This window comes from Rhinoderma darwinii, chromosome 3 (assembly GCF_050947455.1).
Source record: "Rhinoderma darwinii isolate aRhiDar2 chromosome 3, aRhiDar2.hap1, whole genome shotgun sequence".
NCBI classification, from domain to species: domain Eukaryota; kingdom Metazoa; phylum Chordata; class Amphibia; order Anura; family Rhinodermatidae; genus Rhinoderma; species Rhinoderma darwinii.
Genome location: NC_134689.1, coordinates 13,735,812 through 13,760,285, shown reverse-complemented (window position 1 = coordinate 13,760,285; position 24,474 = coordinate 13,735,812). Strand labels below are relative to the sequence as shown.

Below are 24,474 nucleotides of genomic sequence, written 5' to 3'. Positions count from 1 at the left end.
AATGAGAGAATCCCTGTGTCATGCCCCGCCCCCTCAGGCTCTGCATTAGGAATAACACAGTGTATCAGCTTTGCCTGGAGAGTTCATTTAATCATTGTGTAATGAAAAGTTCTACAACTTTTTATTATACTTTGTGTTTATATTCCCCAACATTTTCAAGACCTCTGCTAGCTGACCATTCTTGTTTAAATTTATAAACTGAAAATCCATACCTTATACTTCTTATAGCTGAAGGTTTGCTACAATGTATCCTGTCTAGATAATCCTCTGTGAGCTAAACCGTCTGGACTCCAGGCTGGTAGGTTTTATTTCACTGATACATTGTAACAAAACACTAAGAGCAGGAGAGAGATTTCTACTCTTGATGTGTTTAGATCACAGAGGATTACCTACACTGATACAATGTATCTAACTGTAGTTGTGTGGAAGTAGGGTGCGCCCAACGTATCTGTAGGCACCCAATTCGCCAAGTGTATCCTTTAGGCACACACCGAGCCAGTATATATGTATATAATATATATAGTGTTTGCAGTAAAAAGGTACATAGTAAAAAAACGTATTCTGTTCGGTATATGTTTCTTTTCAGTGGCGTCCAATGGGTGATGTATCTTCCGTATGCCTATATAGTGGGATACGTTGCAGCCTTCCTCTGAAGATTTACATCAGGATATCCTTCCGACGTAGGGCTCTGATGTGGTGTGTACAGAGCTTAAGCAAGCACTTTCCATTCACTGAAAGCAGATAGTGATCTTGAAAATGGTGAGGAATTGAAACACCTAAAAGTCTATTATAAAGTTGGAGAACTTGCTGACTCACTGTACCATAATTAAAGGGCATGTCCATTGTTTTTATTGGTATAATCTATTTAAAACAATAAATGAAGCAACATCACAAATGGTTTTGATTAGAAATCTAGTTCTGTATTCAGCTCCAATGCAGACCTATGTGTCTCCATGGTTACAGACTACAATCAACCCTGTGTAGTCTGATCATGAAGTCATGTGTTAGTCCTTTCGATCTGCCCTTTCATCTACTGTCTGTAGGTTATCAAAGAAAGGAGGCTCTAGAGGAGAAACCAAAACTACGATGCCAGGTCCAGCCTGATGTTCATGTATACCAAGATAATACAGGGGGGTCTCCTCCTACACTGAGCTGCTGTGTCTGTATCTGGGGGTCCGAGGACGGCCGGATGTCTCACTATTGATATCCTGGTAGATAAAATAATTAGCTTGTCCCATGAAGATAACCTCTGTCCATATGCCCCATTAAGGCGTATCACCTTGGACCCCCTTAGGCGAGCCTATAAAAACGGTGAATTTGAGTGCCAATGTATTATATAGACAGCCTGAATGAGCCCCAAGTAATACTACATATCTGGCCATCATCTTGGGGGGTGGCACCTCTAGTGGCATTACTTTGAAAGGGCTTTTCTCTGATAAGACAACCCCATTAAATAACATGTTCGGCACTGCTACATCGGTATATACAGAGCCACACCAAGGTTTGTGAAAGTCCTGGGCAAAATATTGTAAGGGAACCCCTCCTCCTTACCATATGTTGCCCAAGAATAAAATATAAAATATAAATATTATATTAGAATATTGCATTACTATTATAATGTATTGTTATAAGTGGGAGCAATCTGAACCCCAGGGTTTACTGCAGGTGTATGTGGGCACTTGGACCCCCTCAGTGGACCCTCTGTCTACCCTACCCTAGGCATGACAAGTGCAAAACATATTTACCCAGATTGCCATGGCTCTCCTAAGCCTGGTGCCGATGCCAGTCCTAGGGCACTCATAGCAGAAAGCTGACGTCATTTATAGCAGAATGTATTCTGTGTATGGGGGGCAATGACCACCATGTTTGGGGTGCAGTTATGGTCAGACTCTCATTACCGCCCTGTTGGGATGCACCCTAAAGCTTGTCTGTCCTAGACATAGGGGTCTCATGGTCCCTACATAGAAGGGGGTCCCCACAATCAGCTTTTATTGACACTTTCTAATTTTTAGCTGAATAAGGATTTCTGCTCTGGAGGTAGATCCCAATGTTAAACTGATAGAGGGACTATATTTCAGAATCACATGCCCTTATAGAAAGTCCACCCATGTAAGACTTATTTACACAACTGAAGACGCTTCTGTTGTTACATAAAATGACACACAGTAATAAGAGGTGTGCAGCAGCTGTGCCCAAAGTCATTGTTTTTAATTTCTTGGCAAATACTCAGTTAGCCATGTATCTAAATACCCTGGTCCTAGCAAAGTGGCTTGTTGATGCCTCGCCAGTCCCCCCTCGCAATGCCCCAGGCTTTGCCCATTCTGTCACTGTACCTCTTAAAGAAACAGCAACTCATTAAAATCATCTTCTGTCAGCCTGTTAAAAATTCATCTGTTTCTGGGAAAGCTGGGGGACAATTAATATGGCCGCTATTACAGTTCCAAAAGGGATTGTTATGCAGCAGAGGGAGTTGTAGCATTGCACTTCTAGATCTGCCATTCAGGAGTCTGGGAAAGCTGGGTGACAATCATTTGGGCGAAGCGCAATTTCTATTAAAAAATTAACAGTCACATAAGACAATTTCCATTGTGATTGTAGGTTATTGTTTGTTGCCTGCATAGCTCTGGTCCTGTAATATCACAGAATGGGAGGAGATGAGGCAGCGGCTGGGGTGGAGGCAGGGGAGGAACTCACAGCAAGCAGGGATGGCAGCAAAGCAAAAAGGGATCAAGCCTTAGACAGCTCCACGCCAGGGCCAGGGATTGTCCTGTCTGGAGGGGGGGCTGGAGGAGCTGACGCGTGGGACTCTATTTGATTATCACCCCCCCCAGCCTCCCTATACCCCCCAAATCCTCCCAACCATTGCCTCTGCCTGACAGATCCCTGAGATCTGGACTGGGATCCTCTGTGAATGCAAGAACCATCAGCAGCACAGTGAATCAGGTGAGTCCCAAATTACCTGTGGGGGTAGAATAACTGATCATTCCTGGGCACCCCCCAAAATTGCTGCCTTTGCATCCTTGTCTTGTTTCCAGCACCTAAGCAGTTAACGGCTTGTGTTTTCCCTGCACCCCCCCCCCCCCCAAGCCTGGGAGTCTTCCATATATAAACAGGGTTTTCCTGTGTCCCCTCCATTGACGTTTACAAGGAGATGCCAAAAATGTGCCTGAGCCAATGCCCGTAATGAGATGGTATGTGACAGGGCTGGGCATCACGCAGGCGGCACAAGTGCAAATATTACTTAATGCAGATTGTTGCGCTTTACAGAAATAAAACACATTGGATCGTTCAGCGGCTCTGATCGGATGGATGCAATGTTGTCAGGTGTAGGAAGGGGTTAATCCAGCGGCTGTCTGGAGGGATCCCCTGATTACTAATGCAAAAATAAATCAATATTGGAAAAAAAAATTCTGTACTGAAACATTGTAACGGAATACAGGAAATAGTTGTTGTTATTTATTTAGTTGTGTAACTAAAAGAATCATTTATTGTATTATCCGGCTCCGACCTCTTCTCATAGGAACAAGATCTGGTTGATGGTAGATAATAGATATGAGATTAAAAAAAGATAAGATAGATAGATAGATAGATAGATAGATATGAGATAGATAGATATGAGATAGATAGATATGAGATAGATAGATATGAGATAGATAGATATGAGATAGATAGATAGATAGATAGATAGATAGATAGATAGATAGATATGAGATAGATAGATAGATAGATATGAGATAGATAGATAGATAGATATGAGATAGATAGATAGATAGATAGATAGATATGAGATAGATAGATGATAGATAGATAGATAGATATGAGATAGATAGATAGATAGATAGATAGATAGATAGATAGATAGATAGATAGATAGATATGAGATAGATAGATAGATAGATAGATAGATATGAGATAGATAGATAGATAGATAGATAGATAGATAGATAGATAGATAGATAGATAGATAGATAGATAGATAGATATGAGATAGATAGATAGATAGATATGAGATAGATAGATATGAGATAGATAGATAGATAGATAAATATTACTTATATTATATTAGTTTGGATTAAAGGTGTAACTTGAAGCTCCTGGTCCCCAATTCAAAATCTGTCACAGGCCCCCACCCAGCATGTGCCATATATAATACCGCTGTTTTATTATAGGGCAGAAGGGTTTTCGGGTACCAGGGCCCGTTTGTAACTGTTATCACTGCACCCCTTATAGCTACGGCCTTGGTTAAGCTTTTCAATGTCCAGTAATATAGAGAGAGGTGTCACTTTCCGATAATCTGCCAAGTTTAGGACCAACAAAATACTGGATTGTGAAATGTTCCAGACAATAAGCAGTGTAGCTGTGGTAAACATCAGGGCGCAGGTGCCAGGCCTGGAGACGGAGGAGCACAGAGAAGCGGGTACTCAAATGAGAAACATGCATATCAATAACTACCCAGGTACAGGGCTTTCTGCTCCCTCTTCTTGGCCCAGCTACAAAATCCTGGGGGCACAGGTAGGGTAAGGCCCTCACGGAGGGCGACATTGGAAATTCACCAACTTTCCATATCGCCTGCTCTGAAGGACTTATATTACTGTGTCTAGATAAATAGATATTTCCAAATGAATAGGTGTCCTCCTTGACCATATTGATGTTGGATTGGCTATCCCATTGGGAGCGTTCACACTGGAGCTCACCTGCGTGCTGGTTTTTCTTCTTTGAGATAGATAGATAGATAGATAGATAGATAGATAGATAGATAGATAGAGAGATATGAGATAGATAGACAGACAGACAGACAGACAGACAGACAGACAGACAGACAGATAGATAGATAGATAGATAGATAGATAGATAGATAGATAGATAGATAGATAGAGGGGGACGGGACATGTGCTACTCTCCATACACATTAGATGAAAGTTAGATTTATTTCCTTTAGAACACTCAAACTATTTAAAACATGTTTAAAACAGGTGTAGCAGAGCTGGATTTGTCATTTAACGCAATGAAACAGCATCATATGTAAGTTTGCATAATACAGTAGAACTATCCGTGGTCCTGGGTAACACAGAACTGCAGATAAACACAGATAACACATTAGAATAGAACTAGGAGTGAATGCACACTCAGCTCTGCTACATCTACTCTTGATCGTCTATATAACGTTCTTCCAGATACTCTACAAATATTACTGCCCGTAATGGACATTAAAGGAAATCAAAAAGTTAACCCTTGTAATTCCAGAGCACCCAGTTTAGTAGGATCTGTGGCCCCATAGTCATGCGGCGCTGTATTATAAAGTCCCGTGTATAGTGAGGACACTTTATCGTTGCGGTGACCATGTCGTAGTCGTAGTCATTCATTTGTCATTTTCCTGGGAAATGCTCAGCTGGTGTCTGTGCAGATATTACAGGATTTATGACATCCGATGGAACAGTTGTGGCGCTCCGTCTATTGTTGAGGGGCTTCCTGCATGCTCGGCCTTATGGGAAGGATCCCATTGATTTATGTTCAGTATAGCCACCATACAGAAGAGAAGGTAAGGGAGCAAAATTAAATTGGGACGACGTGTTCCCAGGAGTGACCATGACCGGAATAACATTTCTAAGGAGCATCCATGAACAATCAGGATCTTTATATGGTGCCGTTCATATCGGATCAAGTTCTGGACTGATCACTGGTGATCTTATACATCGCTTTTTCCAAAAGGTTTTATTTTTGATTTCTTAAAATCTCTTTATAGCGGTTGAAGTTTTGCTTTTCTGATACAGAGACCCACATCTATCAGATACTTATGACATTTCTTGTGGATATGCCAAAAATGTATCAGTTGGGCATACCCCTTTAAATAATAAAATTCTGGCTGTGTACAGCCACCACTAGGGGGCGCTTAAGAGCTTACTGCATATAGAGTTCTTATTGAGTTCAATGCATAACAGTATACAGTGTGCTCCCTCTTGTGGCAGCTGTAGGTAGTCACAATTGTATCATTTAACTCTTTTTTTTGTACAGGGGAATTAGAGCTCGATATCAGAGAAATGGAATAGTTACCTTGGTATTGGGTTGAAGAGAGACTTAAACGGCATGTATATGTGGCAGTCACCACTAGGGGGAACTTGCTGCATATGTATTTATATTGTTCCCATTGCTTTAATAGGAGCTGTAGAAATAAATCTGTATGCAGTGAGCTCCCCCTAGTGGTGGTTGCAGGCAGCCAGAATTTTATCATTTCATTCTTTAGCTATGGAGGCAAACCACAATGCTAGTACTACTTATGGGGGCACTTTGCTGACACTATTGTTTTTAGAGGCCTGTTGACGCTATTATGTATTGGTGCACTGCCTTAGTTACATGTATAGACTATATCATTTTCTTTATTAGCCACTGTTATATTATCCTGGAATTCAATGGTTTGTCCCCTGTAGAGCTCATTTGCTCGATATGTTATATGCAGTTGCAGCAGACTTTGCTGCAGTCGTCAATCACTCTGAGGGTTATTGTTGATTGACAGCTTTACATCTTAAGTTCTGCTGAAGCTTCGGCACAGAACTAATATAAAAGGAGCCTTTAAGGCATTGATGCCGAGTCTGAATAGCGGGTCCCAGTAAATGATTTACTTTAGACTCGCAGCTACTGATGCCAAATAGGTGGCCGTACGCTGCAGACAGTAGAAGCGCAGGGAGTTCTTTCCTATCCAATTTTACGTGGGAGGACGCTTATTCTATAAATATAATAGTATATATCATTTTTATAGGACCTATAAGGGGACATTTACTAATAGAACGAGGTACTATGGCTGGTGTGTAGCCTGTGTATCCAGACTCCCAGCTATATCCTCCTCCTCCCGCTTTCTAAAAATCAACATGAAGAATGCTAAATTTATCATCTCACTCAAGCTTCTTACCAAAATTTTCAATCACAATTAATGGCTCCACACTTTCCCTAGTATCACAAGTCCGCTGCCTAGGGATGACCTTTGATTCTGTCCTGTCCTTCAATTGCCACTTTCTGCCACCTCCACCTAAAACACATTTCTTGTATCCGCTCCTTCCTCTACCTTGAGTCATCACAAATGCTAGTACATGCCCTCATCATCTCCCACCTAGACTACTGCAACATCCTTCTCTGTTGTCTCCCATCTAATACTATTGCACTTCTCCAGTCCACCCTCAACTCTGCTGCCAGTCCCATCCCTGGCTTCCCATTACCCAGTGAATTCAGTTCAATGACCTACAAGGCTGTCCACATCCGATTCCCTCCAAATATATCCCGGTTCCCTACACGTGATCTCCGGTCCTCACAAGACCTTCTTCTCTGCTTTTCCCTTATCTGCTTTTTACATCATCTACTCCAAGATTTCTCCCATGCATCCCCCATATTCTGGAATGCTCTACCCTAAGACCCTCTCCCACCATCCAAACCCTCAAAAGTACCCACAACAACCCGGCGGCCACTACTCTACCGGATGAACATCTTCTACCGTCACCATCTGTCTCCTTCCCGCTTACCTTGTAGTTCGTAAGCCCTCGTGGGCAGGGTCTTCTCTTCTTTTGTACCGCTCTGTCATCCATTAGGCTCATGTTTATTGTACTTGTTGTTTTTATTGTCTTATGTTATATAATTAACCCCTTTTTTCATATGGAAGTGATTGCACTTTAAAATAAATAATAATCATAGAAAGACCCCCCTCCTCCTCCTGATCCTCCTCCTCCTCCTCCACTATTAGCTAAGGTGAAGATCCGTATCCAGTATAACTCTGAACACTGGAGGACCAGCCACCACAACCAGGAAGAGTATATGGAGGCCCCTTAAAGGGTGGCCGCTTATGCGAACAGCTCTCTCCATTCAAGTTAATGGGAATTACGGAAACGGCCGAGCACGCAAGCTATAAATGTCTGATGTAGGCCACTATTGTCAGCTTTGCTGGGCTTTATTTTGGCATGTTGGGTCACACAGTTGTTGGATCCCCATCATTCTCTATGATGAGACAACCCCTTTAAAATAAAAATGCTGGTAAATATTTTTTTAGAACTCTATGTTGTGCCGTTCCTCTGTTATTCCTCCTAGAAATTGATGAATAAATTGACAACTGGACGTTACAAGTTGGGGGTGTGTCCCTACACAGATTGACACTGTACAATCAGTGCTAACATAGTGAGACCCCATGCACACTACCGTAAAAACGCTTGTAATTACGGGCCCATAGACTTCTATTGGCCATGGGTACCTTCCCGTTTGCGTACGGGAAGGTGCCCAGGCCGTTGAAAAATATAGAACATCCTATTTCAGGCCGTAATTACGGCACGGTCAGGCCCATAGAACTCTATGGGGCTCCTGTAATTACGGGTGGCTACATGTGTGTACCCGTAATTACGGGAGCGTTGCTAGGCGACATCAGGGGATTTCAATTTTTGAATAAAGAGAAGCAGAGAAAATGGCGTCTGAGCGATCATGTGACCCTTTTAAGGGGTTTGGACATGATTGTGACATCATTTCCAGCTCCCCTTTTTTACGGGTCGGTAAATACGGGTGGAATACTGATGACAACCGACCCGTATTTACGGGCACGGGTCCGTAAATACGGGTTAAAAACGTGTGACAAAGGACCCGTATTTACGGCCAGTATTCACGGGAGGGAAAAAATACAGTCGGGTGCATGGGGCCTGAGACTGTGTAGGGACATACCCATTTGATAAGGGGAATGGTAACACTTAGTTGTCAATTCATAAATTTCCAGGAGGAATAACAGAGGTACGGCAATAATGTAGAGTTTCAGAAAAGATGCTCTAAAATTATTATTTCATGTCATCAGGACTCCAGGTGACTCAGAGTGTGTAGTCCTGACCTAAAAGTAGAAATATTGTGGTTGTGATATTTTTTAAGGTCCCTGAATACTGGGACTGTATGTCTAAAATTGGGATTGTAGGAAATGTTGGGTGTTGTTCTCCTGTGTAATCAACCCGTCACATCAGGAGATAAGATTGAAGCATCTCAGAAATGGCATTGAAATTAATGAAGCGGTTTGTGTTCAGGGATGGAAGCGATAATGTGACAATGGGTTTGGAGCTGATGAGGTTGGAAAATAATATTGAAATTATTTCATTGGATCATAGGAGAGTGGGGGATGTGGTCATTAGGAGGTGGGGTTCTTCTAATCCACATCATAAGTGACCAGCCGCAAATCAATGTATGTATACAGTAAGATGTGCCACTATGAGAGAGAGTTGGCATTGCTCTGTCCCAGGGTGCATGTGGGCTGTCATGTGGGTGTTCGTAGTCCGGTGTAGGAGTATATTCCCCTTGTGGGTAGAGAAAATAGCACAGAAGTATCTGTGTACTGTATACTATGCAGTTGGGTGACCAGAAGATTTTTCTCCAAAATGGTAGACTAGTGTTCCGGTCATCTCAATAGGAAGAGCAGCTCTGGAGCACAAAATGCTGCTCCAAGAAGTGAAATGATTAGCACATGTATGTTTAAATTTATTAAGGAGGACCCGTTCCTGACATGTCTGTTTTAGTATATACTCGAACATCTTTTCTTAGAGCTCTGCATTATGCCATTCCTCTGCTATTCCTCCTACAAATTTATGAATAAATTAACAGGGTTCTACCATATGGGGGTGTATCCCTACCCAGTCTGACACTGTCCAATCAGTGCTCACAGTATCAGACTATGTAGAGAGACACCCCTTTGACGAGGGGGAATGGTAACACCCAGTTGTCAATTTATTCATAAATTTCTAGGAAGAATAACAGAGGAACGGCGCAACGTAAAGTTCTAATAAAAGATTCTCCAGAACTTGTATTTCATGGGGAATGCAATTATTTATTAAAAAAGGAGGAGGTGACAGATCTTCTTTAAGAATACAGTCCCTATAATACGTGTACATAGGAATGCATCATTCTCGTTTGTGTGATCGCTGGGCTTCAATCCTCCGGCTCTGTGTAAACAAGAACTTTATTAGCTTCTAAAAACATTGCAAAAATGTTGACATTCCTCGCTTGGCTGCTTTGTAACCAGTCGGATGCTGTTTTTCCTAGTTTTTTGACCTGCGGGACCGGGAACAAAGTGCTGAATGATAATGTCAGGGAGCGGCGCTTACATCAGAGGTCCAGCTGTTACCTCATCAAATGACAATTAAGATGCTGCCCATTCGAGCACCGCAGTAAAGTAAACAGGGATCGGCAATTTTTACATCGACTTGTTACAAGGAAAAGTTTTCCTAAGGTGACATCATCACGCCGCGTGGAATTACGCAATTATTCTCTAACGTAGAACGTGAAATAAAGGGATTCAGCTGGCCATTTAGGCAAGATCCTATGCTATGTGTCCACCCTCCGATTTTAAGAGGTTTTCTCTTACTCACCACTTATGTACTAAGCGCCATTTGCAGTAATCCCGTGACTGATCATGTGATCGCACAAACGCCAGTGACAGGAGTTTGACTTGTACGGGAGAAGGGACATCAGGGAGATTGTGAAAAGTGTTTGGTATTTTTGCTTATGCCCCGCCCATTTATATAGGACACGCTCCCATACTAGGGCACATAAATATCAAAAAGTGCACACGACTTCAGTCATCACACCCCAAAATAAATACAGACCCCCAAACTCCAGACACTTTAAAGAAATACAGAACCAGAGTGGACCCATTTAAAAAACGCAGCCCCTAAATTCAGACCCCAGACCAGACTCCCTAAATACAAACTCCCCGTTTCGGCAATCCTCTTCAATTCCGGGCATCACCACAGACAATGTCCTGTATTTGTCCAGGGTTGGTCTGGGGTCTGTATTCATTTTGGCGATCAGATCCACTCCTGTTTTTGATAAAAATGAAACAAATTTGTAGGGGTTGTCCTAGAATCAAAAATTATCACCTATCTACCGGATAGGTGATCATTTTCTGATCACTGAGGGCCCCGCCCGTTGTGAGAATGAAGGTCCTGAACCCCCAGATCCTCCTCAATGCAGTGGTGGTCCTGTGGATAGGTGATCATTTTCTGATCACTGAGGGCCCTGCCGGTTGTGAGAATGAAGGTCCTGAACCCCCAGATCCTCCTCAATGCAGTGGTGGTCCTGTGGATAGGTGATCATTTTTGATTCTGGGACAACCCTAGGAGTAAAACTTCATGTCACATGATTGACTAGAATTGATTACGAGCACAAAAATGCAAAATGCAATAAAGTGTATATATAATAAACAAAAAGAATAAAAAATACCGACCACCTTTTACCTCTTTGTCTTTGGTCACTGGAGTAGCTTCAGGGATCTGGTCTTTCCAGTTGTAGAAGGGGCCAAGTGCCCATACAGGTTGTAGTAAAGGACACTTGAAGGTCGTCTATTACCGGCCCTTCCCTTAAAAAAGCTCCAGGCAAGTGTAAAATTTTAGGTAGAATCAGAGTTGAAAGAAAACGGGGAAAGTCACAGACCTAGTGAAATATCAGAAGGCAAAGTACCTCTTATGAACTGCCCGTCCGTCGTCGATGTCAGTAACCCGTGAGTTTTTTAAAACTATTTTCTTTCCCAGGATTAAAATTTTCAATTTTGCATGAATTTGTCTTAAATTTTTCATGAAGACAAAATTGCCAGTCCGGGGAGGCAAGGCATAAAAACACTAAGGAGAAAGTTATGAACGTTTCTACTATAATTTTCTGGTGAAGAAAAGTCGCAAACGGCACAAAACACGCAATTTGCTGGGAAAATTGCGACTTCATTCAGTAAACTCTATATTAAGACTGGCGTATGAAATTTCCAACTATGTAGAGTATGTGAAATGAAGCTGATTTTTTTTTACAGATTATTTTATTTGCTCACTATTATATTCATTATTATATCATATTTCTAAAAAATGTATAAAATAATAAAAAAATAAATTTTAATTTAAAAGTAAAATTAAAGGGATTTTCTAGTTTTATATCGATGAAGCTTAAAGGGGTTTCCCATTTTGGACATTTATGGCATATTTAAAGGATATGCCATAAATGTCCTTTAGATGCGGGGCCTGCACCTATCTATATAACTGGGCTCCCTGACCCCTGTCCTACCTTGTCCGGCTCCCGCTGCTGCCCGGGCACTGATTGATGCCATGCTACGCTGTTTCTGTAACTCCCATTCACTTCTTTAGGAGTTAAGGAAACAGCATAGCTCGGCGGTTTCAGCTCTTTTCATACTCCCGTGGGCGATGTTGTGTTGCCACGTAACCCCAGCCCTAAAGGAGTTGTCCGCTTTGGACAAACCCCTTTTGTTCGAAGTGTCTCCTGACGATATGCTGATCACAACGTGTCCTGCTACTGGAACCCCCAACGAACAGCTGTAAACCTATCAACAAGTGTTTAATTCCCCTGCAGCGCCACCACAGGGGAAATTAAGTATTACACAGTTCTCATTGAAATCAATAGGTTGTCTGTGTAATGCATGGACGGGCTGGGTTCTCCAGTGTGAGAGAGATTTTTTTGTAACTTTTCTTCACTCTTGCTCATAGATGATGGTCATAAAAGACCCCTACCCCCTCTATTAACTCAGAATCCCCTAATAGGGTATTTCAAAATGGGTTTCCTAAACCAGATAACCCAATTATGTTCCCCCTCTTTGGGCATAACATATACACAAACCTAACCAGACCTTTTCATACGATTTAGGCGCCACTATAAACCCGAACTATGGAAATTATGAGCACTCGTGACTGAATTAAATGAATCTTGTGGTGAGAGGTTGAGCCCTTTTTTAGCCTCATACCTCATTACAGTCCCTGGCTCCTTTCCTTGTTTTGCAAATGACGGATTAAAAATGGAAGGACGCAGCAAGTTTTAACCTAAGTATCAGTATCATGAAATGACTCTGACCCAGTCACCAGAGACGAATCGTACAGGTGCCAGTAACAGCCTGGGATACAGTTATATTATTTTTATCTAGAGTAATATGTGTCTCTCTCTTTATAGGTTGACATCTTTGCTTTAAAGAGGATCCTTCACCTTTCCTGACATGTATTCCCCATAAAGAATGATACTGGAGCATATTTTCTTGTGCCGTTCCTCTGTTATTCCTCCTGGTAATGTACAACTAGGGGTTACCATTCCCTTTGTCAAATAGGTGTTTCCCTACACAGTCTGACATTGTCAGCAGTGATTGGACAGTTCACAGTGTGTAAGGACACACCCCATTAACAAGGAGAATGGTATCGCCTAGTTGCTAATTTATTTAGATATTTCCAGGAGGAATAACAGAGGAATGGGGCGCAAAAAAAGAAGCCCTAAGATTGTTATTTTATGGGAAATACAGATATGTACTAAAACAGACATGTCAGGAGAGCTTATAGGTCCTCTTTGATTAGAACTTCAAGGGGTTGTCCATTTATCCAACAGACAAAAGACAATTTTTGAGAAAATATTTTTCTTAACTGTTAACTTTTTTTTAATTGTTTTAGGCCCTCAATTTGTAGAATTATTGTATAACCCTGTGTGGTGTGTGTGTGTTTTACTATATATATATATTTGACATATTTTAAAAATTATAAGAAAAATACAAAATAAATCATGAAAAGAAAAATGAAGCTAAGAAAACATAAGCAGAAAAACAAAAACTTTTAACTAAATATTTCTTCATTTGTTATTATATTTTTGTTAACGTTGTAAAAATATTAGTATATTTTAAAAAAAAAAGTAAAAATAAAAAAATATTTATATTATTTTTATATATTATGTATATTTAGATCATAGCGTATAATGACAATTTTACTCAACCAGTTTTAGAAGAAGTCGCTGTCTAGTTTTCAAGTGCAAGCATTTTTTTTATTAAATATTATTTCATTTATTATTACATTGTTGTTAACATTCTAAAAATCTAAAAAAAAATCTAAAAAATATTGATTTTATTTTAGTTTTAGCTGTATTCAGATCTCAGATTTTTTTTTCCGGCCGGCATAGTTACAAATTGACTCGACCACTTTTAGAAGAAGTCGCTGTCTGGTTTTCAAGTGGAAATTTTTTGAAACCGTGTTAGGGTTCAGCGGGTTTTTGATTCACTAGTTTAATGTTCAGCGAGGACGGGATGAACTGCCCGCCGCCCACGTGCTGGAAACCGGCTCTGCTGTGAAAAATCTGCCCAAGGTAGCAAAGAGGAACCTCAATGTCACATTGAAATACTCACCGTCACCTTGTAAACCACTATTTATGTCATATTTATGGGCCGTGCTCCATTTATGTTATTGCAGGTATTGAGTGGAACATTTTAACCGCTCACCACATCCAGCGACAGGGAAAATATATTCTAGATATGCTGAGGTTTACTCGTCTGTATTATTTTTACAAGTGTCATTTATAGAAAACCTGTCGGCTCAGTGCATGGGGTTACAGTCAGTTATAAAAGAGAATCGCTGATTAATAAAAAAATAAAAAAATTAAATAAAAATTAAATAGGTCGCCTTCCATTGGGGCCCATGACCAATATGACCCATTAGATCAATTTGCATTGGCTGTTGGGGCAACAGGCAATGTTTTTACACTACTTTAAAGGGAGGCTGAATGTTAAAAAAACGAAATAAAAAAAAAAATATATATATAATTTTTAATCCGGCATCTGATAATCCAGAAAGTCTGATAATCTGCCATTTTTTTGTAGCACAGAATTTTAAAATAATGTGGAATTGCACGAGACCTGAAGAAGAAATGGCCATACACCTTAGATACCTGTCGGCCGAAAGCTCGTTCGGCCGAGAGCTATTTTTCCCGGCCCCATACTCATGCACACTTGGCTGAGCCCGGGGAATAAACCGCTGCCGTATACCTCTGGCGGCAGTTTATCTCCTGTGAGAACAAAGGATCTGGCATGTTCAAATACAACATGCCCGGTCCGGTTTACCCCCGAAATCTTCCGTCAGGGAAGAGTAGTGACACTCCCTTACACATTAAATGTTTTGCCGATCCCGTCGTTAATCTAAATAAGTAAAACAAAGTAATTTTACAATAAAAAAGTAATAATACATATGACCAAAATATTTCTCCCTTGTCCATCTGTCAGAACGTTGGCCATTCTGACTTTTTTACACAAATTTTTACACAAATTTTTTAGATATATTTCGAAAGAACAATCATTTTAATGTAACTTTTGATCCAATCTCTAAAAATACAATGCTTCTATATTAAATGTATATTATGTATGTAGCTGGCACTGTCCTGGGCATAGAGCGCTGACGCCAACAGAGACTCCCAAAGATGTTTTTCCTTTCCCGTCTCCTCCATAATTCATATGGTTTTGCAGGATAAATGTAACACTGAAAGCCTGACGGAGAGTCGTCCAGCAGCAAATACCACGTAATGGACGACTCATGTCTGTTACCTTTCTGATGGATGAACAAAGCGCGGGCCGCATCTACGAGCAGTGGAATGGAAAGTGTTTTTGTAGAACATGAGGGGAAGGAAAAATAATTCTTAAAATATCTTCCCGCATTCTTATTTCTATAAAGCAGACCCATTAAAGGCCATAGGGTCAGCTTTATGGCTGATGTATTTAGGACAGATTATCAGATGTGCCGGACAGTTGGACATGTTGATATTAAATGTATTTATATGCGGGTGTATTAAATATCCAGGTATTAAAACACTCAGGGGCCAAATATAAAAATATTTTAAAAAGAAACGGTAAATTTTTTTTGTAGTTCCCATTCTGACTGTGTGGACCATGATATAATTCGGCAGAGCGCCACATTTCATCAAATACTAGTATAGACAGTTCTTCTCCCCAGGCTATGTGACCTAGTTCCTCCACAATGTCCTAAAGGAGTTGTCCAGGATTTAAAAAAAAACATGGCTGCTTTCTTCCAAAAACAGTGCCACACCTTTCCATGGGTTATGTGTGATATGGCAGCTGAGCTCCAATATAGTGAATAGAGCTTAGCTGCAATACCACATACAACCTGTGGACAGGTGTGGCGCTGTTTTGAAAGAAAGCAGTCATGTTTTTCTAACCTAAGACAACCCCTTTTAAATCTGGGCCATCCATTGGAAGATAATACGATGACCCTCAAAATACTTCTACGGTCCCACGCTGTTGATCACTAAAGTTCCCTGGCGGGCCTGTGTATGGTCTGGACCTTATTAAATATTGTGCCCTTAGGGACGTAAGCTGACGTGGTGGTGTTAGAAGCTAACTTGGCCCAATGCAAAACAAGGCTCGCACCTACATGTGTCATTTATATTACAGCGGACAGCCCTTTCAAGTACCAGGTGCGATTGCTTCCTCTGAACCCCCTCTAGCGACATCCCTGGATGGCGGCGTCCAATCACAGCAGTGGGATTTTACAGTGAGATCTAGTCCATACATGAGTCCAATAGGGTCAGGGGGTAACTGTGACTGGAGCAGGATTTTGGGGGATTGGTCTAAATCCATACTTACCAACATATAAATCACAAATTGCGGGACATTTTAAGCCGTGCCCTTATTCCACCTGGGGATGCCCCACAATTTTTTTACAATTTCCTTTTGTATTGCAAACGATGACAAAAACTTCCCCTTTTGTGAAACAGTCCCGCAATAATCAAGACTGTTGGCAAGTATGCGAATCTTGGTCAACCCCTTTAAAGTGGTTCTCCAAGGTTTTATGAATACTGGAATCTTACTGGAGAGCTAGGGGCACATACTGCTTATGCACAGGGGCCCCCTGCTCTTTACTTCCCCCCTGGGGGAGGAATTTTTTTGATCTTTAAATAGTCAGTGACCTTTGAACGAACTTCAATAGTACAAGCGAATATAATAAACTTTGTAATATATCTTATTAGAGAAAAATGTCTCTTTCTCCACTTATCAGGCTCCTTTCTTCCCCCCTCACTCTCAATTCACTGATACAATTTGTCATAGAAGTCTATGGAGAGGAGAGGGGGAGGAGGGAGCAGGAGCAGAGTAAGGCTGGGTTCACACGACCTATTTTCAGGCGTAAACGAGGCGTTTTACATCTCAAATTACGCCTGAAAACACGGCTCCAATACGTCGGCAAACATCTGCCCATTCATTTAAATGGGTTTGCCGATGTACTGTGCCGACGACCTGTAATTTTACGCGTCGCTGTCAAAAGACGGCGCGTAAAATAACAGCCTCGTCAAAGAAGTGCAGGACACTTCTTGGGACGTAATTAGAGCCGTTTTTCATTGAATCCAATGAAGAACAGCTCCAAATTACGTCCGTAATTGACGCCTCGCAAAACGCGAGTACGAGCAATTACGTCTGAAATGCAGGAGCTGTTTTCTCCTGAAAACAGCTCCGTAATTTCAGCCGTAATTGACGTTATCGTGTGCACATACCGCAAGAGAGAGGCAGAGAGACACAAAGAGACGTGCTGCAGCTTCTGGTAAGTGTTATATCTCTCCCCAGTGCTGGATTTACAGTTACACTGCTCATTACTGCTGCATTATGTCCTCTATGCTGCTGGTAAGTGTTATATCTCTCCCCAGTGCTGTATTCACAGCTACACTGCTCATTACTGCTGCATTATGTCCTCCATACTGCTAGCATGTGTTATATCTCACTCCAGTGCTGGATTCACAGCTGAACTGCTCATTACTGCTGTATAGTCTCCATGTTGCTGCAGCTTCTATACGTATGTGATAGATAGAGAAAGGAGAGCCGGATTCTCCTCTTCTATGTGTGCAGTGTATAGAAGACATGATAGCAGTTAGGCTGGGTTCACACGACCTATTTTCAGGCGTAAATGAGGCGTATTATGCCTCGTTTTACGCCTGAAAATAGGGCTACAATACGTCGGCAAACATCTGCCCATTCATTTGAATGGGTTTGCCGACGTACTGTGCAGACAACCTGTCATTTACGCGTCGTCATTTGACAGCTGTCAAACGACGACGCGTAAATTGACTGCCTCGGCAAAGAACTGCAGGGCACTTCTTTGCCACGTAATTTGAGCTGTTCTTCATTGAACTCAATGAAGCACAGCTCAAGATTTACGAGCGTCTCAGACGCCTCGCATAATACGAGGAGGAGCTTTTACATGTGAAACGAGGCAGCTGTTTTCTCTTGAAAACAGTCTGTCTTTTCACACGTAAATGCCTGCTATCGTGTGAACATACCCTATGGCTCCTCCAACTAATTCAGAGATAACTAAGAATTAGAGATAGAGCCTGCAGAGGGGAAAACTACTAAATAATGCAGAATACAAGTCAAATAATGGCCAGAAATAGTGTTATTCCTCATGTACACACATATGACAGCTTATTCTGAAAAGTCACCTGAAAGGTTAGGTACACTTTAAGGGATCGTCTATCTGTGCCGTTTCTGGGTACCAAACTCTTGTATTAATGGCTCTTTTATCTTTATTGGCCATAATGACAACACTCTTGGTTAACAGCCACTTCACACTTATCTGATCTTTCTCAGAGGAAGCGGCTCGTATAGTGGACGTAATCCTTCGGCCCACATTGGCTTTTCTCTCGCGCACTGAGAAAAGTCATATAATTGGAAAGACTTTAACATTAAGGGTATGTGCACACACACTAATTACGTCCGTAATTGACGGACGTATTTTGGCCGCAAGTCCCGGACCGAACTCAGTGCAGGGAGCCGGGCTCCTAGCATCATAGTTATGTACGATGCTAGGAGTCCCTGCCGCACAACTGTCCCGTACTGTAATCATGTTTTCAGTACGTGACAGTGGTCCTAGCGTCGTACATAACTATGATGCTAGGAGCCCGGCTCCCTGCACTGTGTTCGGTCCGGAACTTGCGGCCGAAATACGTCCGTCAATTACGGACGTAATTAGTGTGTGTGCACATACCCTAACACACAGGAGCCCTGACCTATAAGAGGGTACATGTAGGCTAGTCATGCTGGTAATAGTGGCCTATAGAGATATCCATGACACGATATTTCCTACAGCTCTTCTCCTGATGTACTGGCCACGCTTCGTGCTTTACATTTCACTGTCAGTCCCTGCTGGTTCAGTGTCTATATAAAACATGCAATGCTGCATTGCATTGTGTGAGAAGTCGTGTTTATACTGGGAGTTACACAGTAGTTTGAAGTAGATCATTTATGTGTGACTATGTCAGTAAAGCCTTTGATTAGACAGTGGTTGGGGGGTATAGAGGTTGATTCTAAGTGGCAACTGGAATTGTAGATATTTATTGCGGAAATCTTCAGTTTCCATACTGAAAATATTTTGAGCGTGCTTTTTGCTAGACATAAACATGTGTTTTGCTGCAGGCACAGCAAACAGTAGGTGATACACATGGATCTCAATACTTCTGTAGAGAATTGCGGTGTCACCCTTTATTCAGCGGAAGAGCTGGGGATACGTATTGTCCGTGTACCACTGTCACATTGTATCATCTATAAGAAGACGGAAGTCTTAAAGACTCCATAATCAATCATTACAATCGGAAAATAAACTTTCCCTTTAAAGAACACGTTCAACACTGCTACATCTGCACATAAATGTAAACTTACAGCAACTGAGGTGCATTGGAGTACTTGGTAGACATTGTAGATCGGTCAATTCTATAAATTATCTAGAGACAATATTACTAAAGTAGAATTACTCAAAAATCTGCATCATAATCTGCAACAAAAACGCAATGTGTGAATCCGGCCTCAGGGAAACCCACCATGATAATGCATGAGCTGCAGCATGGGGGGGGGGGGGCCCGGATGTGCTGATACAGACCTGATGTACAACATATGACTTCAATAGATGGTGATAACTCAGGGTCCGTGACCTACCGAGAGAGGAGATGAAAGGACGCCGCAGATGTTTATCAGATAGATGGAACCGGGTCCAGCAGAAAAAGGGTTAATTTTGCATTATAAATTACTTTTACAATGTAAATGCCAGTGCAAGGGCGGATTTGGGAGCTGAAAATGCATTGTTTCATTAAAAACGAAAATCTTTACCAATACATTTATTTTTATTGGTCTCTAGTTACATCCAAAGCTTCATTTAAGTTTTTTTTTAGAGCCTGTTGTAACCACTCTGTTACCCACAATGCATTACATCAAAGCATGTTGTGGACACTCAGCTGTGAAATATCAGTCTCTGCAATGTAAGGCAGCCAGGAGAATTCTGAATGCAGCTTTGGATGTGAACAGAGGAGACATGATGCAGATCACAGTAGATGATACATAAAGTGGATAATTTATACACTTTAAACTGTGATGTGGAAAGTGGAGGTACACCAAGTTTTTGGTAGGTGACAACCATTATGTCCTTCGGGGGTTGCAAGCTACCTAACTTTCCAAGAAACAGATATAACTAAGAAACAGTCGAATACAATTTTTTATAACATAAAGGAGTTTTCCGGTTTGGAAAATCCCTTATTGTTAGAAGGGTCTCCTGATGATAAGCTAGTAACAGTTTTCCCAATGCTTTGACCTTTGACCCCCAGTGATCAGATGTGATCTGCGGGAGAACCTAGCAATAAGTGTTCAATATCCCTGCAGCGCCACCACAGGGGAAATGAAGCATTACTTTGAATTCATTGAAATCAATGGGCTGTAAAACACTTATGTGCTGGGTCCTTCAGAGAGAAACAGAAATATCCTTTCCAGCTGTTAGACACCCTGGCTCATTAATAGAGGTCCCATATGAGGGACTCCCTTCTTTTAATGCGGTACTTGAATATGGGTTTTCTAAAATAGACTTTAAAAGAAGAGCATGACTCAAAAACGTACAGGTACGTTTTTTTTGAAGGGCAGTTCTAAGTTTGAAGAGGACCTGTCCCCTCTCCTGACATATAGTAAATAATTATAATGCCCATGAAATAACAATTCTGGAGGATGTTTTCTTAGAACTCTGTTTTGTGCCGTACCTCTGTTATTCCTCCTAGAAATGTATGTATAAATTAACAATTAGGTGTAACCAGTTGGGGGTGTGTCCCTATAACGTCTGACACTGTCCAATCAGTGCTGACAGAGTGAGACAGTGTAGGGACACGCCCCTTTGAAAAAGGGAATAGTAACACCCAGTTGTCAATTTATTCATACATTTCTAAGAGGAATAACAGAGGAACGGCACAACACAGAGTTCTAAGAAAAGATGCCCCAGAATTGTTATTTCATGGGGATTACAAGTATTTTCTGAAATAGACGTCAGGAGCGGTGACAGGTCCTCTTTTAATGCTGTTTTTTGGTCCTCTACTAGTGTAAATATGTCTACGATAATGACTGAATCATCCACATTCGGTGTAATAGATTTCCTGTTAGATTGAGGTCGCCTGTGATCAGGCTCAGATGCGTTTCATCAGTCTCCTCCTGTGACTTTCTCCAATTCTTGATTTGAGTACATAAATAATACACAGCTGATCATTGTCACCGTCGTGTGCTTGGCGCCTCGCTGGCCCCTTACTGGTATTGACTATAAACTGATTTTATTGTATACTAAACATGAACATAAAGAGAAGTCAAAGAGTCAAAGACAAATCCATTGCTTTATTATATTGCTTTATTGATGGGGAATACTACCCATAGCAATGGGCGTTGGGAGGGGGTTTGTTATACTGGCAAATGCCCTCAAGGCCTCATGCACGCAGCTTGTATGGATCTGTAATACAGCACAGGTAGCCTGCTATGGGGTTATAATCTACCTCCGTGTGACTCTAATTTTTATTAGGGCATGTTCCGTGCTATATTACACAGGTATTCTCCCCTAGAAGCATTGTCACATGGAGACACCATTCTATGGAAGCCCATGTAATACGGGCCCATAGGGCTTTGCCGTAACAAACATAATATACTGTACCCCTTCACAGCTAGTCAGTGATAAAGGAACCCGCAGCTGCCGCTTACGGAAAAGCGCCAGAATGTACCTCTAAATGCACACGGCAATTTAGCATGAAACCAACATTTTACGGCAATTTTTCAAAAAGTTACATTTCGGCCCGTAAAAAGTTGTTTAACCTATTTTTCCAAGGTTGCATTGGCATTATAGCCGTGCGCTTAGAAAATGGGGGCCCGGTGGTAAAAATCTAAACAAGGACCCCTACGTGGTAGATCACAAAACCGCACAACCCCTTCAGGAGGGCTTGTTGGTTGCTCAGCATCGCTTCTCCCAACTCTTGTAGGAAAGAAAGGTGACCCCCCGCCCCTTCATGCCCCTATCTTGTTTGGTTAGGCTCTGAGAAATGGGAGAGACCCACACGGGTTTACAGTGCCCATAGGGAAGAAGAATGAGGCCCACCTGAGCTGGAGCTCCACCGCTGACCCCACGGGCCCCAACTTCCCCATGGCTGCGCCGTGTTTGCGTGTGCAGGTCTCACTACAGGTTATTTGCCCGCTGGAGACCCCATTGCCATCCCAGTAAATGTTCTCCTAAGTAATACATCTATTCCCGTCACTTATTCGGCGCGCCCGCGGCGTTCTCATTATCACTCTGTTAAATACACAAGGTATTAAGCTGCAGCTATTTAAAATGTCAGAGTAGGTATGAAAACCTCCGGAGTGTGACCAAAGCATTATTAATACTTGTTCATGAACGTGACTCTTTATATTAATGCAGGGGGCAAGTGGACGGGGGACAAATGACTAGGCAGTCGTTGCGATTAACTCTTACTTTACTGAAGTGAACGCAGCAAACAAACTTTAACATTACAGCAACATCGTACATATATATATATATTACTCCTAGCGGCAGCCTCTTTCAATTAAACTGAAGATATTATCAGAATAGTCTAATGGAACAACTCAGGCCTCACCATATAATCTGGGAGGCTGCTCCCTTTACTTTCCTTTGTATTATGCTCTCTGGCCACCAGGTGCTTTTCTCTATATGGATTGCCGCTTCCAGGCGTTCTGCTGTTTTGCTGGCGCTGACCGCCGCTCAAACGCCAGAACTCTGGACTCCTTGTCTCCTTAGCTTTGGTTCCAATCAGGGTACTCACTGGCCTGCTCCTCTGCACACAGCTTTTCTGCAGACAGCTCACATAGGCCACCTCTGGTACAGTTCTCCACACACGTGCACTGACTGAGGCCAAACCTCCTTCCATGGAGACATCCTCGTCAATTACAGTGCCTTTTTCTGTAGGTTATAGATGAACTGTTATTTGTCTCCCCCTGGTGGTGATTGCAGGTTAAACTAAAAACAAATGAGTACCTGAAGAAACACATCTGCAGATCACTTGAGGACATAATCCAAGAGTGTTTACCCCCGGCTCCTTGTACCGTTCTTGTCAAATTTACTTTATGTTTCTGTCAGTGCTGTGCGAAAGGCTTTTCTGGCTTTAGAAAAATAAAGCTTGAAGGGGTTGTCTGCTTTTTCAAATACCCTCTTAGGGAATTCTGAGTTAATAGAAGAGGGACAGAGTGGTTACAGAGAGTAGACGCAGCACCCAGTGCATTGCACTGGCATCTCATTTATTTCAATGGGCATTGTGTAATGCGTCAGTTAAACGGTGGTGGCGCTGTAGGGAAACTAAACACTTGCTTACGCCATAGATTACACATGATTGCTGGGGGTTCCAGCAACAGGAATCCGTGTGATCAACTTATTGACATCAGAACCTTCTAACAAAAGTTAAACTAAGTTACAAGCATAGGTTCCCCATTGGGCCTCTGACATAGTATATGTAGGAGGTCATATTTGTATGAAATAAATGGCGTGCATCGCACTGTTATAGTTTTAGTAGTAACATTTATTTTCTGAAGTAAAAATTTTTCATTGTTACACTACATATTTCTACCAGTAGATGGAGCTATATACTACATGTGAAAGAGTGTGTGTCCTGTGCTCTGTTTTGCTTATTGACAGGTTTCCCTTACAGCACACCATGTGTTCAGGCATGGTATTGCAAGCAAAATTGATCCGAAGTTGGAATATCAAATATTATCATTACTTGAACAGTTATCATGATGGATGAGCGCAAAGTATAACTTTATATATAATTAATAACACCCTGAAATACTATTTAAAGGAGCACTCTGGGCAAAAATGATACACTGTTATTCTCAGTATAGAGCAATGGTCCCTCTAAACTGTTCTCTTTTGGAAAGGAAAGAGTTAAAACAACATTCGAATGAGGTCAACAAACCCAATAATAGCTTTACCTGTCTGCAGAGTGTGAAATGTTTAACTCTATCACTTCATAAGAAAGGAACAGCAGAGCAGGGACTGAGTGGGCGGTGCATGACACAGGGATTTAAAGAAAAATTGTGTCATGCACCGCCCCCTCAGGCCTTTTCTAAGCATAACACAATGTATTAGTTTAGTCTGGCGTGTCCCTTTAAAATATAAATTGAATGCAAGACCTGTCACAGCACCATCTACTGGCCATTTTGTTTCTTAATAATGCAACATCCTTAATAGCACCACCTAGTGGCCACTTTTTTGTATCTTTTTGACACTTTTTGCCTTAAAAGGTTCTGTTTTTTCTAAATGATTAGGTATTAATATAAATTGCAGAAAATGTAGGTCCTATAAATATTTATTAGGGATATGAAAGCTGCAGAGTTGGTAAGGATTAGATTGAGTCTTCACTTTGCCTGGG

The 24,474-nt window shown here is 41.6% G+C and overlaps 1 protein-coding gene across 5 annotated transcripts in view; it reads left to right on the top strand.

Annotated features, from left to right (window-relative positions):
* The first annotated feature begins 2,675 nt into the window (after positions 1–2,675).
* The window catches only part of PRR5 (proline rich 5), a 71,562-nt gene continuing 49,763 nt past the window's right edge, over positions 2,676–24,474 (top strand). For all 5 annotated transcript variants that reach the window (XM_075855962.1, XM_075855960.1, XM_075855958.1 and 2 more), the window contains exon 1: positions 2,676–2,943. The gene's annotated coding sequence lies outside the window, so the exon portion shown is untranslated. The remainder of the gene's footprint in view (positions 2,944–24,474) is intronic.